The 19,396-nt window shown below is 42.8% G+C and overlaps 1 protein-coding gene across 2 annotated transcripts in view; it reads right to left on the bottom strand.

The window, feature by feature from the left end:
* LOC104919270 (plexin-A1) overlaps nucleotides 1-19,141 on the bottom strand; it is a 255,711-nt gene extending 236,570 nt beyond the window's left edge. For both annotated transcript variants that reach the window (XM_019272556.2, XM_010731243.3), the window contains exon 1: nucleotides 18,926-19,141. The gene's annotated coding sequence lies outside the window, so the exon portion shown is untranslated. The remainder of the gene's footprint in view (nucleotides 1-18,925) is intronic.
* Between the last annotated feature and the right edge of the window lie 255 nt (nucleotides 19,142-19,396).

Genomic DNA, 19,396 nt, shown 5'->3' with positions numbered 1-19,396 from the left:
AAACAAGTGGAATTAATGAAGAAACATAATATTTGATATGCTTTATAAGAACGCAGTTAACGTAGGTTGGAAGTAGGTAACAGGGACAGTTAGAAAATCAACTTGACACAATCAGGCCATAAAGCTACTGGGAGGAGACCGGACATCACTTTTGGTCCACAGTAATAAACACATGATGATATACAAACACAGAAATGCTCTTACTGCTAAAACCAAACACACACACACTGTGTACACACACATTCATAACTTAAAGAAGTCCTTGTTGGTCATTCTGCTCACTCTCACAGACACACACTTAAATAACAGCAGGGTATGGACTTTGCATGAAGCTTCGTGCAAACTAACCACCAAGTTTTCCTAACACACATTTCATTTCTATCTTGTTAACATAACATCTTAACCCAGACCCTCGAGCTGCGCTCTCTGACTGCGTGTGTTTATCTCCGGCGTGCGGACTTGAAGGCCGGCCCAGATATTGATGATTTGCTCTTGTTAACCTTAAAGCAATATTTCAGCCGGGTGCAGCAGTGTGGTGTAGATTTTGGCAGGCATACGCCCATGGGGGGGTTCATAAATAATCAGCTGCATATGTTTGCCGTCCTGGTTGAGAGTGGTGATGTATTGGAACTTGACTTTGTTTTGCTTTTCTTTCAGTGTGCAAATCATAATTCAAGTGGATAAAAAAAAATAAAAATGGTAGGGTTCTGCTGCTGGTTATTGTTGCCCTCTCCAACAATGATAATCATACCTTTCTAATTAAAGCAGTAACCATTTCATAAGAGAGGAGAAAAAGACAAAAAAATGGAGAGGTAAAATTAAATAAAAAAGAATAAAATATGTTATTTATATGGACAGCATAAATACTAGCAGTAAAATAAGAGGAGGAGGCCACACATGCCCAACGCTAAGAACAGCTTTCCAAAAGTATTGATAAAGAGGTACATGGGGAAAACACACACGGCAGGTCCTCCAAATCTAATAAAAATGAAAATACTGTTCCACAGTGAAATATCAGTGTCGCTCATATCATTCATACGGAGACCTGCTGCTGCTAAATAAATATTCAGTCAGACTATGTTACAGCTATAGTCCTCCTAATGCTGCTATTAAACTGTTTTTTTTCCTCAGGCATGTGGAGTGGACACCCCTGGGCCTGGGGGTCAGAAAGGGCGTGAGAGCACAGAGAGAGGGAGAGAAAGGAAGAGAGAGAGAGACTGATGGGATGGTGTCTCTGTGGATGTGCTCCAAGGCAGCAATCCAATACTGTAAACACGCTGTCTCCCCTGAACCTGGGAGACACGTCCCCCAGAGGACGCTGAGAGGAGATCTTCAGAGGAGTTCACAAGGTTATTAAGAGCATCTCGACCAGACAAGAGTCCATCTTGACAAGTCATTTAGACTCATGCTTGGTCGTAAAACTTTTTCGGAAGTTGTTCTTCACTGCTTACTTCCCGGGAATTGCTGCATCTTCAGTGGTGACCTCATGCTGCACCAGTCCAACCAATGAAGTCATCACAAGTTTCTCCACAACCACAGGTTGCCCCTGTGGTTAAAGGGTTAAACCACAGACTCTCTCTCACCCCTGTTTCACCTTTCTACTGGCATCAAAGGCACTAAATGTCTAAAATAATAATAATAATTTAGAAAAAGAAAACATTGTTCTGGGTGACTTATCAAACTGCTTGTATTTCTACAGAACTCATTCATTGGCTCTAAATCCACATCCGCTTATTCTGTTTGAACAGGAAATACATCACATTAAGGGAGTAATGATGGGATCCCATGGGACCTTTAGGAGAAAAAAGCCTCAGTGACCCCTGGCATCACATTTTGCTCTGTTTCTGTCGTACCAAACTTTTGGTCTTTTGGTCTTTGCGTCTTATATTTAATCAGTTTTGAGATAAGTAACTCAGTTTGACTGCTTAAATATCAACTCCTTGACCCGTGGTTGAGTCGAGGAGATCATTAAAATGAATTTCAAAATTGATTCAAAAACTTTCTTGAGAGAAGTACATTTCCACCAAACATGAGAAATGATTGAATCCAACTGTCGGAATCATCATCATTTTTGTATGAAGACTCAAAATGACTGCAGCATGAGACTTACGCCTTAAAAACTAAATAATGAGCAGAATTTTTTGAGTATAACTCAGCACAAACATGACTCATCACTTTATACAAGCAGCAGACTGGCAGCGGATTTTAGTTAAGCAAAGATGTGCTGAGCTGAAACTACCATAACAACTTTTTTGGCTCTTGCGTTCGACTGAGGCGCCGTGAAAATGTCAAGGAGCATCTCACGAAGTAATTATGAGCTATAAAGGTGAATTAAAGCCATAAAGTCACAGCTATGAGAAGAGCAAGTTAGCCAACCTACTGACTTTACTTGATCATGGATGTTGTGGTTATATCAGCAGACAAATACCTCATTTCCATTTCTCTATAAAAGCAAATTTCTCAGGTTTGACTCATCCACTAAGAGAAGTGTCTGTCTTCAGAGCAGCTCTGCCTTTGACAAACGTTTGCATAACCGAAATAACCAATCTGAAAACAAGCATTAGTTCTATTTGCCAAGACGACTTGGCACAGAATGAGAGGGCCATATTCCATTTCTGTGAACATATATCTGTTGCTGTTGCCAGTGTTAGAGAAGTGATAGTTTCCATCAAAAGCCCTGCATCCCAAATTTCTCATTATTTGGAACCTTTTCAATCAACTCATGTTACACTTTTCAGTTCCTGGAACGTTGGTAATGGCCAACTATCTTCTCACAGGCTGCGTTTGTTTATTTGTTTTTTGCCAGGCTCCATAAGCTTTTTGAACAATTTTTGTCACAGAGAGCGCTGGAAAACCATTAAAATTCAATTGCATTTAAAAAAAAAAAATCTAGATAAATGGGTCAGCTTCTACCTAAATAAAGTCCTGCCAGGTAGCCGGGCCAGTTCTTCTACCTAAATAAAGTCCTGCCAGGTAGCCGGGCCAGTTTTTTAAGCTTGAAAAATAAAGAAAGAGGAGAGGGAGATGCAGAAATAATAGGAGGGAGGCGTACAGAAGCACTGTGGGAAGTCTTCAGCAGCTTCAATGAGGGCTCTTATCACACAGACAAGAGCTCCAGTTAAAAGAAATCCAGAGACATCTCATTCTGTAAATTAAAATGGGCTTTTGGAGGTAAGATATATCATTGAGGGTAATACATAAGCAGTAAAGGAAGCCACATTTTTAGATGTACATCTCAACATAAGCAAAAGAAATGAGACTTCTGGTTAGTCGTGCTTGATATCAGCACTCTTTGTTTAACTCAAAAAGGTGTAACACACCAAAATCAGCAACATCTGTCCAGAAAGAATCTCCCCCTAAACACTGAGAGGCTGTGAGAAGAGAGAAACACTCAACACTCATGCGATGCATACTAATTATGTCTGCGTGACTGTGTGTTTCTGTGTGTGAAAACGAGCAAAAAAAAGGAAAAGCTCCAAAGATTGTGAAAACAAGTTCCATTTACGGTGATAAAATCTGTTAATCTGGCTGCGCTGGGCCCTCTCAGTATATCAGCCCCATTCATTTCCCTAAAGGACCTCTGGAGTGGGGTAACACACTCCTCTGTATGGCTCACTCACGCTCGCGGTGAGAGAACCAGATGTTTGGACAGGGTTGATATACTCGTCGCATTCGAGCGGTAATCCCCTTCGCCGTGTCATTGTAGCTGACATAGTGTTTTCGCCGGCAGGCACACATTTCATGTAAACAAGACATCAGCAGCCATAAGTGTAAAGACATAATCAACGCGCAAATGTCAACCATCCGGCTGCCTCCAAAGCGGCGCTGCTGATTTCTGATTGCGCTGCAGATTAAAATGTGACTAATTTCGTGTGTGGGAATAAACACACAGGAGAAGACCGAAGTTGACTCAAAGCATCGCTGAATTTAACGTGTGCACGTTTGAACGTGCATGTGAAGAGGTCAAGCTCGGGCGCAAGTCTGAATATGTGTTTTTGCATGTGTGTGTGTGTGTTGGGGTATAAAGCCCTTGCTCTGGCCCTGTAGCCTCTTTTTCCAGCCTGCAAAATGTGGAAAAAATGCACTGTGACTCCAAGCGTGAAGCAAAGTGCCAGAAAACACTGAACCAGGACAAACACATAAAAATCCATGGCTCCATTAGCCATGTTCAAGCTTAGCCTGGCACAGCTCGGTTTGGTTCACTTTGGCAGTGGGAAAATGGATTTCAGAACAACAGCTGCAGATAAAGCTAATTCCAAATCCACTCTTTAACAAGGACAGATATGTAGTTCTAGTTTCATCCCTTTATGCAGTCATGTCTACCGCTGTACAGAGCAGATAATGTGCATAAGACTGTCGATGACATCACCCCAGCATCTTCTTGAAACAATTATTGCAACACGACGTGCTGAAACCTTGAGTTTTGGTGTGTGCGCGCTCACACAGCTGTGACAGTTTACAGTGTAACAGTGTGAAGAGTGGATCTAATCAGAGCGAATGGAATGCGACCTCTCACCCCTACCCATGACCCTCTGCGGCCGCTGTAGCAGCCTTATCTGATTGGTCTGTCTGGCACGGTAATCATTTCCAGAACCCAAACAGGGCCGCCAACAAAACCGGAGGGACTCGAGGGGGGGGGCAACGAGAACGCTGCAAAATCCTTTCAAGCTGCTTGTGTTGAAATCTGTCTCAAATAAAGCATCACAGACCATGTTGCTGAATGATTTTAAGATAAAACAACTATGCGCATAATATTTTCATACCAATAACCACTCTGTAATTCATAACAGCAAATTGTGGAATTTAAAGGCTAGTGAACAAAAAGAGGTCTGAATGGAGCAGTGAAGTTATGCAGAGACACTCTTACGCTTCTTTGTGTTAATACCACCCGACTGTTGATCGGTGGAATAATGTGAGGGTGGCAGGAGGAATGAGAACAGGATTACTCACACGTCAAGAAAACGGGGATCCACCCATGAGCGCTACTGGTGGTCCAAAACTCTAGGGTGTTTCATTTTGCTGCTGAAGCTGAGTTTCCAATTGCAACAGTTAAATGTTGTGAATTTTATACCGCTGACTCCGACTGACTTCTGGCTCGTGGGTATCATAATATTTAGAATCTGCCATATCAAACTGAAAAAAAAAAGATGATGCACTTACAAACAGTTAGAACTGATGGCCATAACATAAAGCTGTAAAATCATTAAATCATCCAGGCTGTTTATTGATGATGCTCTCAAAAGCGGAGTCCTACATCACAACCCCATACATTTTCCTTTCGTTCAGTAAGGTTTATGGGAAATGTGGTTCTCATTTTAAAGCATGCATGTGACACAGGCTACCATTTCCTTTGTTTATAGTCATCATAACAAGATATCACAGCTGATTCGACAATCACACACTCGTGTCAAAAAAGGCAACTTGTGGCAAGCTGCAAAGAAATCAAAGACATGGAGAAATGTACTTCTGTTGACAAGAATTGTAGCCAAACAATTGTAGCCGAAAAGAAAAATGATTCATCTGGAATAACAGTAACAGTTAAAATATCCAACCTTTAATTTATGATAAGAGGGAGTTGAATTTGTCTGTAACATAAAACTTCACTGTGTGCGGAGTTGTGACAAACTGAAGTTTTGCACTGTATTCCTAATGTAACAGCCACTAAGTCACTCTTAAACGGCACCACCAGCAGCGATTCCTCACTCTTTCTGTCTTGCCGGCTCTCTCACATGCACACACACACACACACGCACACACACACACTCGTTCTACTCTGTATTTCCTCCCATGCGACAATTTTTTCCTCCCCAGTTCTGAGCATCAGCATGCAGAGAAAAACCCATCAGTAATCCCCTGCTGCTCGGCTCTGGAACTGCCTGACTGCCCCATGGTAGTTAGAGGTCACTCACACACACACACACACACACACACACTCTCACACACACACACACATCTTCAAAAACACACACACAAACACAAACACACACATACATGCACATCTACAAGTGTGACAATGTGGTTAGTGTAGGTCATGGTACTTGTACGTCTCTCTCTCACTCACATAGAGACGCACACGCGTGCACAGCGGCGGTCTAAGTGTGTGTGACAGAGAAATGCCAGTCTTTATCGCACCCTGCAGTTTAACCCCTTCTAATCCCTTCAGAGTGGCAGAGCTTTATGGTCAATTCACACTCTTTCATGCTTTTTATTCTCTCTCTGTTGCCTCGAGAATAATCCCCACAGCAGCTGCAGCACAACATCAGACATGTGTGGAATAGACTCATCATACACAGCGGCAGTGACATGGATATAACATACATACACAAGTGCACAGTGAAACACTGCACATTCACATGATACTGGGTGCTAACACACTATATAATAGTGAGAGAGAAGTGATTGAGTTCTGTTACAAGTCTATAAAGTTTCCCATTGAGATTGAAAATCTCTTTTTCAAGAGAGTCCTGGCCAGATTGATGCGGACCGCTCATTGTGTGCATAAAAAATAAAACAGCCATGGCGCTTCTGGTGGGGTTTGAAACATTGACTACAACCGTCGTGATTAGCTCAGGCAGCAGCAGCACACACAGAACAATTAATCAATTAAGCATTTGGTTGGTCCCAAAAAAAAAAAGTTAGAAGCACCTATCACAATATTCCAGAGCCCAAAGTAGGGCCACAGCCAAGATAATTTTTTTAGGCTTCACTCAATAGAGACAGGTGAAGAGTGACATGAAAGTGGGGAGAAAGAGAGGGAATGACATGGAGCAACAGGCAACAGGCCGGATTCGAACCCTGGGTCGTTGGGGCAAGGTCTGAGCCACACTCTACGAGGTGCGACCTTTTTCTTCTTCTTTTGTTCAACAAACAGTCCAAATATATATTCAAATTACCATAAATTAAAAACAAGGAGAAGAAGCAAGAACCGGTGAATGTTTGGCATTTTACTTTGAAAAATGACTTAAACAATTAAATATCTATCATAGTTGACAATTTTCAACGAACTGAATGATCAAATGTTTCAGCTTCATTACATTTACTGTTAAGCTATATTTAACTGTCAAGTATCTTTACTCAGACACACAAGAATAAGAAGACTTATGCCTTTCTGAGTATCAGTATCAGTTCTGGCCTCAGAAATCTTGTATATGTCAAGCTCTAGTGACAAGCCAAACACCGGCCACAAGACCACAATAACACTCCTGCTCAGGTTAAGTACAGAAGGTGGTGAAACATGATGCGGGTGTTTTAAGATAGCAAATATCTGCAGACAGCAACAATGCGAGAGTCAGCTGTGAGAAAGATGTTTCGGTGTAATTATGTTGTCATGTGATCACAGTTCAACAAAAGGCAGATTGAGGACAGCGTCACACAATCCTCTCCTTTATACCTGAGTGTTAACTTCATCACCGTTTACAATGGTGACATACAGCAGCGTGTATGTCGCTGATAAAAGAAAGAAAGTTGCATTTTTGTGTGAAAATGCGACTTTAACAATGGACTCTAGTGAGAGAGCATACGCTTAAGGTTGCGCTTTCTCCTACCAACACTTAAAACATCTCAAACATAGACAGTGAATATGATAAATATACATTAATGGCACATGATGTGTATACTGACAGACAAATATCTTTGGATTTTGGGCTGTTGATCAGACAAAAATTGGAGATGTCACCTGGTGTCATGATGGACATTTTTGTTCACAGCTACACTAAATGATCAATCATCAATAATCAGAGAAGAAAATGGAAAATAACTCATAATTGCAGGCAAAGATTATGAGTAAATAGTCAAGAGACCAAGAAAGACTTGACTAAACCTTCTGTGTCTGTATGCATGTATAAGAAATCTACCCATTTCTGAACACACTGTACCATGTCGAACACACACCCAGACACACAGGTGCAGGTATGCATGAACAGAGTTTATAATATAGCTCCACAGAAGAAGAAACATGGAGCTGAATTCTTGCAGGAGTACACAGGGAAGTCAGTCAACTACATCAGCACACAGTGGGAAAATGAAATGTTGTGTTCAACAGCCACATAAACTGCTCAGTTTCCTCGGTTTCACAAGAGGAAAGAATTTGAAAGTGTGTGGAGAGGCGAGGCATGAGGCTCACACACACACACACACACACACACACACACAGCACACGCACAAAAACAAACCCCATAGCTACATACAAAAACACGCTGACTCAAACACACACATAATATTTCACACAACCAATTTCTCAAAACCACATACATAAACACTCAAACACTCCCACCGCATACACACAGGCACACGCTGCAAGGAACACACACGTGCACCCACACACACAAGCGCAGCGCGTAGACGTGTATGTATTCAGTGAATGGCTCCATTTCTCTCATTAGGGAGAAGGAGCTGCCTGAAGCAAAACCTCCTCTAGTCAGTCTGCCGAGATCTCTAAAACTAACAGTACTGGTAAGACAGAGAGAGAGAGAGGAATGAAACAGTCATACACTTCACCTACACTGGAAAAACAGATGAAGAGACTGAATGGAAGAGAAAGGGGGACTCATAAGGAGAAAATGTATCTCTATATTCACTGATTTGACTTTTAAAACTATGACTGCTCAACCTGGAATTCAATTCAAGGCCAAACTGAAGAGAAAAACTTGAGTTTAACATTATGAACCAATAAAACATACCACACTAAAAGTTAAGCAACATGAACTAAAGGGCAAAAGGACTTCATAATGTCTTTTGACGCGCACCTGACACACAGAACAGCACAGAAGCAGCTGGGATGTGCCAATGAGATAGAATTAGACTAAACTGTAGTCTGATTTCTGTGTCTCGCACATCTAGCTATATCGCTTTTGCTAAAGCAAAATTACGTTGAAACATTTTTGATTCTAAAGAATCTTCTGAACACATTTCTTGACAAATGAAAGGGCTGAAGTAGAAACCAAGTCCAAGCCTGACCAGTTTTGGGATTGAGCCAAGATTGAGTCTTGTTAATGAGAGTCACTTCAATCACTAGGGTCCTTTGGGTTTATAAAAGTTTAAAATGTGATGGGAACAGGAAACATAATCAACATAAATTTGCCTTCATTTTGATTTTGTGCATGTTATTTTTCTCACACACTTGTGCATGAATGTCTAAATGTCTTAAAATGAGGGTGCTTGGTTGTTAAGTGGCAAAGTCACACTATGGAAAATAGACATTATATCTACATGTAAATGAGAATGCAAAACAGCACATGTGATACTGAAGAATTTCTCTGTGGGATACAGCTGAGCAACAACTGCAGTCTGATTTAAGAGCAGCCAGTGATACAGCACAAGAAAGGCAGGAAATGAAAAAAATGAAGAAAAAACAACTGTACTCTGTCGAGACCAAAGGCTGAGAGCAAGACATGTCTGAATGAAAACCCTCATGAGACTGAGACAGTCCTAGCCCAGATGTCCTGAGATAAACAAGTTTCTGGGTCTACGACCATGCTCGCTGTGAGGCTGTACTTCAAACTGAAGCAGGCTAACAAGCTTGTAATGACCATGTTAACATGCCGATGTTTAACCGGTATAACTTTTACCAGTTTAGCTCAGGAAAACTTCAAAGATTGAACTGATGATAAATGAAACATTTAGGGATTGTCAAAGAGATTGATATTTATCCTGAGGGAGGCATTGATTATACATAAATACCAAACTGTCTGCTAATCAACCCATAATGTATAGTGAAACCACAGATGTCAACCTCATGGTGGTGCTAGAGAAAAACAGGGGATCACCTTAGAGTCTAAGTTTAGACAATAGGCTTCATCATCTGGGGGACCATGAATGTCTGGACAGAATTTCCTGGCAATCCTCCCAAAGCTTGTTGAGATATTTCAGTCTGGATAAATGTGGTTGACTGGCTGACTGACTAACATTTATAAAGCCAAACCACTAACGCGGCTAAAAAGCCAACTGTATTCAGTCGAGACCAAATACTGACTCCGAGACAAGCCTGAATGAAAACACTCGTGAGACAGACAAATCCAAGATAATGCAAGAAACATCTTGAAACAGGACGCGAGAACTGCAGCGCCAGCAAAGGCTGTCGAGAACATTGTGAAAGCGAACAAGTGAAATCCTTAACATACATGACAACTGGTACATGAGTTTACAAGTCAGATGTGAGCAACTGCAGCTTCTTTACTTCTTAATTAAAGACTTAATCTGCAACACAGATTAAGTCTTTAACACAATATAGTATGTTGGTGCAACACAATGCACATTAACTTCACAGTGTGGGCTTACATCGTAGAAAATAATGGATGTGTGTTGCATTTAATTGTATATAATCAGATGGAATATGAGCTATTACTAGTAAATGGAAAAATTAACAAAAGCACATGCTGTCAGATGGTGAAAAAACATAATTTAATAATATTTAAACATGTGACATTTAAATACACAGAATTCTTTCAGGTTTTTCAAAGCCATGTGAATATCCTGAAGGACAAGCAGAGAGAAAGAAAGCGAGGCAGGGAGGGAATAAAGAGACTGGAAGAGAATAACACGCAAAATAATAGCACACAATACCTAAGCCGTGGAGAAAGGAGAAAGAGAGAGAAATAGAGATAGGCACAAAAACAGAAAATAATAGACAGCCCCATTAGGCAGAGGTTATTGAGTAAATTCATCTCACTAGACAAAAGCTTCTCTTGTGGTTGTGTCACTGCTGCTTCCAACAAACTCCACACTTTCTCTCCAATTTTGGTCCATTTGAAACCCCCCGCATCTGTTAAAAGCTAAATTGCCCGTCTGCATTGCCTTAAAATGGTTTCCCATGCATCACCACCCTATAAAGGTGGCGATACGCGGGGCAATTTCAACGGCAGTACCGCCGCTTTCAAACAGGAAACCTCAAGGTGCCTTAAATGGATTTCAACATGTTTTTGACCCTGTGGTTTACTTTGTTGCGGGGGAGTGGAAGCATTTACTATCACCGCTACACCGTTTCTGTGTCTTATCAGCCGTATCCTTCTTTCAGACAGAACGCCGGGGAATTTAAGGCTGGCAGAATCCCATACAAAGACAAAAGGAAGAAGGGTAGCACACTCTAGAAAGCTTAAAAACTAAGCAGAGAAAGTTTATTTCTCGACCGGTGAAAGAAGTTCATCTGTCACGACAAAGCAAGAGCCAGTTACCTTCAAGCAGAAGTCATGTACTTCTGTACGTCTCCTTCCTCCAACAATTTAGAATAAGATGAAAGTCTGAAGGAGATCACCAGGCGCTCGGCTCCCCAGAGAGACACTGACGGTGCCTTTATCCAATTTGGTGCAAAAGTCCAAAGCGATCAAATGACAAACTTTGTATGTTCTTACAGAGAGTGCATAGAGATGCAAAAACACCTGCTGGGGTGTCCTTGAGCAAAAGGCTCAACCTGGCAGCTATACCCCTCATGATGAGAGCCAAGAGACAAATGAGAGGACGCATCGCATATGGTTCTCTGATCCTATTTCTCAAACACACACAAGACAAAACCTTACGTACAACCCTCCCTCGCACATGCAAGCTTATGTTTGACTAAGCACTCAACAAAATGAGATGAGCCTTTGTGTGTGCGTGTGTGCGCGGGTGTGTGTGTGTGTGTGATGATCAGGGAAGTGTCACTGTGCTCACTGACTCAGCATTTCTGCACTCACTGTCATTTCACTGCAGTTTCCTCACAGCAGGACCAATTGGGACCTGCCTGGATCTTTCTCAAAATGTTTAAAACACAAGATCGATGGCACTGTCTGTTTACCTTATATTTTCCCCCAGCTGGCAAATTGCTTCTTTTGGCAGCCTGGTGAAACACTAATCACAGAAATGTTGTTTTCTGTCTGTTTGTTATGGTGTGTTTCTTTCCTTTTGTTGCTGAAATTGAGGCACATGAATATTGACTAGACTCCTGGTGAGCTTTGTTTGGTCTGCGGGAATGACTTCCCCTTTCGGCTGCTCGCCACAGTGGATCATCTGTTTCCATCTGCTGGCAAACCGGGCCCCGCCCAGCCCAGCATGGGGATCTGATGATCCTCGTATTTGATTTGGCACAGGCTTCTTTTACGCCGGATGCCCTTCCTGACGCAAACCATCCCCATTTATCTGTGCAAGGGACTGCCAATTTGGTATGCACTGCAGCAACAGGGTTCAGTATCTTGCCCGAGGACACTTCAACATGTGGACAGGAGGAGGTTGGGGATGGATCCACAAACCTTGTGATCAGTAGTGACCTGTGACCTGAACCAAAGCAGCCACTGTGTGGGGAATGACTGAACTCTGGATCCTTATATTTTTCACAGCAGGAGAAACCCACAGTTGAGCAAGCCCTAGCTTGGCATCGAAATGAAAGTTGCACTTTCAGGATGCTAGGAAGAGACCATCTCTATACCGTTTCTTTAAAAACTTCTCAAGCAACAAAAAAGAGTTCTGTTGAACACATTGAAACACACAAACATATGAACAACTCTTTAAGATTCTGGGTTGCAAGCAATTGCCCACAGTTACAAAAGGAATTGATAGGACCCCAGAGGGTTAAACACTTTAGATATCACCAGAAAAAGTGAAGTACAGGCCTCAGTCAATACCACACCTTTTAACATGCATCATGTTCCAAACAGCTAGAACAGATCAATGAAGATCTACAGATACAATACAAACAATAGTGTCACAAGCCAATTCCAGAAACTTTATAGACTATATGGTCTAAGCCTTGTCATCAAAACGAGCAAGAACACCAACAGCAAAGCCTGTTTGATCAAGTGAATCGCCCAAGTCACTCTGTCTGTATGTACTTTCTTTCTTCCTGAGCTGCCTTTCTCTCCTTATTTCTTTCAAATTCCTAATCACTTCCAGAGAGGACCGGGATCGGAGATTGCACAACCTCAACCTCAGTGCCTTTGTTTCTATCCATCTCCTCCTCCCCCTCTGAGCCCTCTCATCTGAGTCACATTGTCAGGAACACCGTCACTCTCTCTTTGCCTCACTGCTTCCAGCTCCCTTTTGCTTCCCGTCTCATTTTCTTCCCCGTTCTCATTGTTTTTAAACCTCGCCTCAGTCGTTTTCTCCATGACTTTGCTCTCTTGATATTCCATTGCTTTCCGTCTTGTTTATTTTTCTTCCTTCTCTTGTAATAAATATCACTAGCTGAGTTTCCAAGTATTTCCAAGAGTTTGATGAATTAAACGAGATGGGATGTGAGTTAAATTACAACCATAGAGTATAGATGTGTTCATCTTCAGGCTAAAACACTAGGTTTTCAAAAATTCTTCATTGTCTTGATGCTATTTTTCTTTCTTACTCTTCACTTTATATTTTAGTTTTTGCAAAGTTCTTTTGCAGTTGTTTCCCTAAAAATTGTCCGAAACTCAGATCAAAACAGAACATCTGCTATTACACCTTTCCTGCTGACCTCCTCACCCTGACAACACTCCAATTTCTTCAGGCTCTTTCGCTCGCTCTATCCCCCGGCCTCCTTCAGTGAGTCTTACCAACAAGCCCATATAGCAGAGCATACTGTATATAACCACTTTCACCTACCTCTCGCCTTCACAGATCTTAGTTATCCCTCTTCATCCCCCTTCTCTCCCCACTGCGATGCCTAAAAATCCTCCATTCTTCACTCTTTCTTGCTCTCTCTCCTCCAGGTCCCTGGGTCAAGTAAGATACTTTCAACATAAAAGTCATCTGCATCCCTACCAACTCCTCGGATTATCACTTTTTGCTACAACTTTCTGGTGTCAGACATGTTTAACTTGTCTCCCTTCAGAGGAGGTGAGAAAAACTCTGCTAACTGCTTCTTAAACACCACTGTGCTTCACATGGAAGAAAGCCGGACTCGTCTGTGTTGGATCTCTGGCTTCTCTTGTTCCTTTGGAGTCATTTGGTTCAAAGTAACAGGCATCAGCTTGGTTGTTTGAGATAAGCCTGCAGTGTGCAGTTTGTGTGATGTCTTGATATGAATTATGAGTATTGACTTTTAAACATTCAACAGTTATCAACAGTTTCCTCTCTCTGAGACTGCAAAGGAGCCTGCTTTCACCTCATGGTGTTTTACATGGGCCTGCCCGTTCCAGATAGAACAGTGTTTCAAACTTATCCCTCTCTGAAACCAATTCAGCGTAGTGTTTGGAAATGTTTTTTTCTTCCCTGTATCTTAGTAGAATCCTTCCTGGTGCTATAAGGCCGAATTTGAGAGTTGTTAGCAGAAAATAGCAGCTGGCATTGTTCTTCAAATTAAGCATCGAAGGTCAGACGTCTCGTATTCACAGTCCTGCTGTATCACCTTATCCTTCCCCTTTTACGTCTTTTTTGCATTTCCCTCCTGTTCCTCCCTCCCATACCTCAATATGGCCTAGGGAAATCCTAACCACCACATGAGATAACAGAAGACAGATCTTCATCTGAAAGCCATGTACGGAAAAAAAACAGGAACGAAGCACTCTAGCACTGACCTTGGCCCAGCACTAAATATATACAAGGATAGAAGGAGGGTAAAGGGAGGATGTCCGAGTGTGAGTCTCTGCGTGTGAGAAATATGGGGACGTGCTGAGTGGACTGATGTCTAAGAAACACCGGAAACATGGACAAGTTCAGTAGTATGGGTTTCTGGCACACACACACACACACACACACACACTGATTATTTTGCTGCCTCAACTGTTCAGACAGCACAGAACATAAGGCAGAAATTGGCCATTTGGGACAACAAACACGAGCTGTATAGTCTGCAGCAGCAGAAGAAAATGGGTTGCTGAAATTCTTTTAATTGCTGACAGAACAATGGTAGAATTATCCTTGCTCACACTAGGATAGGAAATAACTCCCGCAACCCAAAACACCCACCCACCCGCGCTCCATTCGTCTCACTTGAAAACACCGAACGCGGATGCTAACGACAATCAGAAAAAGTCCCATTCTGAACTTGGGAAGCCAGAGTTTGCAATCAGGCTGCGTGTAATAGTGTAAAAGTGGCTGCCACCTCCGTCTGGCGGTTACCTGTCACATCTGTGCAGCTTTGGAGTGTCTGGTCCCCTTACAAGAAAAACTATTTCAATCTGCCTGCCCTGTTTGATCTGTCTTGGCCTTTCACGACAGAGGCTGCATCAAAAAGACGCCGGGAACTTAAAAGCTCCATCGCTTCATCTCTCCCTCTCTCTCTCTCTCTCTCTCTCTCTCTCTCCCCACATCGCTCCCTTTCACTCTCATCCACTTTTTCTCAATCTCTCCCTCTGTCTGTTTTGTTCAGACAGAAATTGGGAGTAGCAAACACTTTGCCACTGGCTCATCAGAAAAAGAAGCAAAAAACAAGACAAATTGGCTCATCTGCTATTCCATCACCGATTCCGCTGCTGGAGTCGATGCAACAAAAGATATCCTGTAATTTAAATGATTGGATACAGCCACGATGTGACAAGGCTCCATATTGATTACAGTTATAGTTTAGACAGACAAACCTAAGCATTTTACTGGTGCTCACATATTCCTGTAGGGAGGTATCCCTGTTGTCCTCTCATGCATTCACTAAATAGGTTACAGAGACATAAAACATGAAGCTTTGGCTCAAGTCCAATAAGGAATGCTCTGCTTATATTCCGCAACTCTTCTTCATCACTTCCACTTTCCCTCCTGTCAGAGTCCGTCTCATTTGCAAATCATCTAATCTCGTCTTTCTGCACACATTCCTTGAAGCAGACTGGTTTTCGGATGCTGCTCTTTAAATATCATTGTGCCATTCTGACTTCCAGGCCTGGTACTGAGCATCAGCACCATGGTCTTCAGATTCAGAGAGGTTTTGCTGGCTTTACTCCACCAGCATCAGTATCTCTACTCAGAGGGGAGTCCTGTCCCCTCTCTATGAATTCAATTCAATTTTTCTATTTTTTTTTTTAATGGTTGCTATTCCAATGTATATATCATTTTAAAATGATCTCTCCAGACTGAAATGACGGACACAAAGCCAGCAATGGTCCATCACTCCTTTATTTGATCTACACGGCCGACTTAGCTGAGCAGATAAATATTCTTCCAACAGCAGTTAAAACAACTTGTGTTGTAGGTGGGATCCAAACTGGTATTTTGCCATGTAATATCAGCTTACTTGGCAGTCAAGTCATCAGCAGCTCAATAGGCGAGTGCATGGCTCTAACACTGCTGGATCAGTGCTTCAGCTCCCGCTGAGGTCCGCCCGATACGGCATTTAAATGTGGACTCTGAAGGCACTCTGAATGAAAACCCCCTCAGCTAAATGTCATTTTCATTGCATACAATGGGACATGTTATGTTAACACACCTTTCCTCTGGGAGTTTCTCAAAAAAAATAAACGAGTTAAATCTGCTATATCAGTCTGGTTTATTGTCATTCTATCCTCCCCCCCCCGCCCCTTGATTTATTTATTATAGGCATCTGAGGTATGAAGCGGCTCGACGCAGACGGACCGCAGGGTGCATCGTCGATCGTCTGTAGCTCTCAGCTCAGCCGGGGTCTGAGCCACTGAGGGCTGCGAGCACTGACACAACACCACCCCCACACCCACCTCCTGAACACAACCTCCCCTACACATACACACACACACACACACACACACAAACTCCCTGTAGCGTTTGGTATTTTCACCCAAACACAACAGTTTGCCTGCTAGACGAGGTGGTGAGCCCACGGATTCTATTCTCACTTTAAAAAAAGGTAAAAGAATTCACTGTCAAAAGCAGTAAAAGAAGTTGCATCCGTCAAAACAGAACGGGGCTGTTCACCTAAATACCCCCTCATAAAAATGAACTACGCATTAAATTATTCATCAGTTAATCTCAGAAGGATACAACGCTTAGAAAAGCTTTGGAATATTATGCATATATAACAGAAAATCACACAAAACTGCCATAAAATGTCAAAATGTACCCATGGGTACCGCACGATACCACATCCATTGTCACTACTGAGTGCGACAAACACACTGTCAGTTCATGTATAAATATTACATAAGAGTATTCATAAAAACTGCAAGAAAATGCAATACAGTTGCTTTAAATGTGCCATTAAACACCGCAGATGCTTGTTTCACATGAGAAGTGTCACCCTGGAACTTCCTTCAAAAGTGACTGAACACCGGTTGCAGCACACCGCATGGATAATACATAGAAAGATGGATACATAGAGAGTGGTAAGAAAGGATGATCTCCTCTAAGAACAAATTAATAATAAAAGACTCCAAGAATAAACTAGGTAATTAGGTTACAGGCAGCTCAAAGCACATGCAGCGCCGCTGTCGCCGGAGTCTGATTCTGACTCATTTCGGGCTAAAACCACTCCAAACACTGTGTGTGTCAGCGATGTAACAAGAACTAATATGTTCCACAAGTCATTATGTCACAGGAGACATGCATTCAGTCACTTTGGATGTCACGCTTCGGCCCCAAAAGTGGAGGTGATGTTCAGGGTTTCTGCCTTATCGACGCATCCCAGCACAAGCACATCATGACACACACACACAGACACTGAAGAGAGAGGTGGGGGTCTTTCATCCCATACATCTCTTTGCATCTCCTCCACAGCTCCCACGTCATCTCTCTTTCACACACACACACACACACATACACACAGACACAGACACACACACATATCCTCACAAGTTCACCCTGGAGAGAGATAAGAAGGGAGAGAGAAGGAGATGAGAAGAGATTCAGAACATGCAGAACTCTCTCTCTCTCTCTCTCTCTCTCTCTCTCTCTCTCTCTCTCTCTCACACACACACACACACACACACACATATAACCTAAAGAGATTTTTTTTTTCTATGTGCTTGGCAGCCAAACTGATGGCTTGGCGCCCGTAGTCTCTCAAAATCAGCCCGTCTGCCTCACCTACGCATTTCAAGTCAAAAATTCATAAGGTGACACAAAACTGTCAGAGCATGTTGATGTGATTCCAAAATTATGATGCTCTGTGTGTTTGTTTGTGTGTGGGTGGGTGAGGGGCAAAGAAAGAAAGAAAAAAAAACACTCAGACTCACAGGTCAAACACTGTGCACACTCACAGGCACTTTCTAACATTTACATTTTGCAAATAAAAAAAGCACAAACAGGCACAGTGCTGCATTCACGTACACATGCACGCACACAATCATGGTCTCAGGGCAAAGGGCTCCACATACATACACTCATGCATGCGCACAGTGAACGCAAAGAGTGGTTTTCAAGTTCAATCCCTTACTGTATGTTCGTGTTAATATCTGCAGGTTCAGTCCTATTATTCCAGCAATAAACCACAATAGTCACAAAATCAAAAGTCCAATAATATTCTTACAAAGGCTTGTGAGCCTGTGGCGCGCTCAGCACAGGGTTTATAGTGGCCATAAGATACAAGCTGGAATAAATGCATCACCATACCAGTGCGACAACACTCACTGCGATCTGAAATGTACCAAACATTAAAGCTCAAACATGTTGGGGATCATAATCAAAAACAGCCCCTGACAACCTATTCAGTGCTGCCACTTTGCATCCAAAATCCGCAGTTCCTCGCCAGTGAGGTGAGGCAATCCCTCACCTTCAACAACTTGACCAATTCCACCAGAAGAATCATTTCGGATGGAGTTCATCCGCAACCTCGGCAGACACCAGACGCACGGCTGCTTGTTCTCCCGCCGTGTGCGCAAAATAAGCCGTGCGACGCTTTGAAACGCAAAAACGAATCAACAGAAACAGCCTGAATTTCTCCCGCAGGCAGCACGGACTGGTCCATGTGTGCTCATTTTAGAGACGAAGACAGGAGAGAGGAAGAGAGAGGGAGAGAGGTCGGCGGAAGGTATGAAGGGGGACAAGGAGAAGAAAAGGGGGAAAGGAGAGGAATGTCAAAAAAAGCTCCGAGTCGAGTGAGGAGGTGATGAACAACCAGAAAAAAGAAAAAAAGTTTGGTTGTACTTACTGATCAAAGCGTCCTTCGTGTTCGTCCTGCTTGGCATGTTTTTTAGGATGTCAGAGTTGCAGCAGAAGACATTCCCATTCCCAGTGGGCTCGTCAGGCGGCAGCAGCAGCAGCAGCAGCACCGGTTCCAAAGCTCAGCTCTGCAGTTCCGTGCGCACAGGAGAGCAGCGCTCAGCATGAATGAGAGGAGAGCTGCGGTTAGACACCACCGGCATCCCCATGGTAGAGAGAGAGAGAGGGGGGGGAGAGAGAGAGAGAGAGAGAGAGAGAGAGAGGTTAGTGACATGAGTGCGCCCCCTGGCTGCGTGATCGCGTTACAGCGCATCGCCAGACGCACGTCTCCATTGCGCGCATAGGTGGCAGCATTGGTCCCGGCACAGGCTGCGGTACCGTGTGTTCTCGTGCTTCTTGTAGTCTGGTTGAAGCTTATAAATGACATGATAAAGGTTGTTTTAGTGAAAGCAGATTCTTT

Source organism: Larimichthys crocea, chromosome XV (genome assembly GCF_000972845.2).
Source record: "Larimichthys crocea isolate SSNF chromosome XV, L_crocea_2.0, whole genome shotgun sequence".
Classification (NCBI taxonomy): Eukaryota; Metazoa; Chordata; class Actinopteri; family Sciaenidae; genus Larimichthys; species Larimichthys crocea.
This window is presented reverse-complemented; position numbering and strand designations above follow the sequence as displayed.